This window comes from Sinocyclocheilus anshuiensis, unplaced genomic scaffold, assembly GCF_001515605.1.
Source record: "Sinocyclocheilus anshuiensis isolate Anshui unplaced genomic scaffold, SAMN03320099.WGS_v1.1 scaffold294, whole genome shotgun sequence".
NCBI lineage: Eukaryota > Metazoa > Chordata > Actinopteri > Cypriniformes > Cyprinidae > Sinocyclocheilus > Sinocyclocheilus anshuiensis.
In genome coordinates this window covers 514,200-515,893 of record NW_015544130.1, presented here as the reverse complement: position 1 = coordinate 515,893, position 1,694 = coordinate 514,200, and positions in this window count along the sequence as shown.

The window sequence follows — 1,694 nt, the reverse complement described above, 5'->3', positions numbered from 1 at the left end:
CAGTTGGAGGGCAAATATTTCCTTAATTCTTTTTGGTATTGCATGAACTGTTCTAGCAGTGCTTCTGCAGAAACAAGTTTCCAGGGTACATTGTCAAGAGACCAACCCCCCTAAGAAAAATCACACTACATTCCAGTCCTCAAGAACAATTGAGAATCCCTGACTAAAGAGGAAACAGTTGATCGAGACATGTATCTGCAAGTGTGAAAGCATGACATCAGTGTGTGCAGTGGCGCACTCATTTATGCTCTGTGAAACAGAAAACCTATAATATGCCTGAGAGGGATTGTTTCCTGTTAGGCACCTCAAATTAATAGTGATGTGGAAGATTTCTCAGACCCACATAGAAGAGTTGTGACAAGTAAGAGCACATGATGTTTTTTTTCTTCTTATAATAAGTAACATTGTATTAGGATTTACAACAGTGTATTAGCAATTACATTTATAAAGTTACTTAATGGCAATTTTTGGACTATAACAAAGCATTTAAAATAAAATAAAAACTAACTGAATCAGTCAATCAGTGCTAACGTTTAAGGTTTAATGCTTAGTGCTGCATACTGCATACTATTTCACATGCTGTTAAAAAGTTAATGTTAGTTTAAAAAAAAAATTGTAGGCAACATACTGTACAGTACTATATGGTGTACACTGCACACTATGAGTATGCTATAATCAGTATGCCAGTGTGACATAAGGTGCAGTCACTCTTTGAATTTGGCTAGTGTGGGACATCTAGTGGCTGAATGTTGAGAACATCTGCGCTGTGTGTCGATGCACCTTACGAGAGAATAAGACCAGTAAGCAAGGTAAAAAATATATGTACGTTTGTCTGTGTGTTTGTGTCAACATTCTGCACACCAGTTTAACCTAGTAAAATTTACCCGTCAACATAGCGGTAACAAACTTAACTATGGTAAACTGCGCTGTTGTTTCAAACGACTTTTGTCAGCTTATTGAATTAAAATTATTTTTAACGAGCAATGCTTATCTTGTATTAATGTTAAGTTAAAGGGGTCATATGATGCGATTTCAATTTTTCCTTTCTCTTTGGAGTGTTACAAGCTCTTGGTGCATAAAGAAGATCTGTAAAGTTGCAAAGACTAAAGTCACAAATCCAAAGAGATATTCTTTATAAAAGTTAAGAGTCAGCCACGCCTACCTAAAACGGCTCGTTCTAACACGCCCCCACGTCTACGTCACGATGTGAGAAGATTTGCATAACGCCGCCCAAATGTTCACGCAAAGAAAGAAGGCATAACTTTTATTCTCGCTGTAGTATTGTTGTTGCCGCCGCCGCCATGTCGTGAAGGCGCTGTGTACGCTTGAGGTATTCGGCCAATCACAACGCACTGGATAGCTGGCCAATCAGAGCACACCTCGCTTTTCAGACCGATGATCTTTGTAATCATCTACATATATAATCTTTTTTACTTTTTTTGTAAAAAAGGCGGGGTATAGAGGAGAAACAATAATGTACAGTATGTGGAAAATAATGTGTTTTTTGAACCTTAAACCCGCATAAACACATTTCATTACACCAAATACACAAAATAATGTTCTTTTTAGCAACATCATATGACCCCTTTAAATTTCTAAATAGTCAAGACGCACAAATACAAAAAATCTGTCTGATAAATGGTCAATAAATTATTGTATATGTATACTATATGTATATATTAGACTTGTGACGG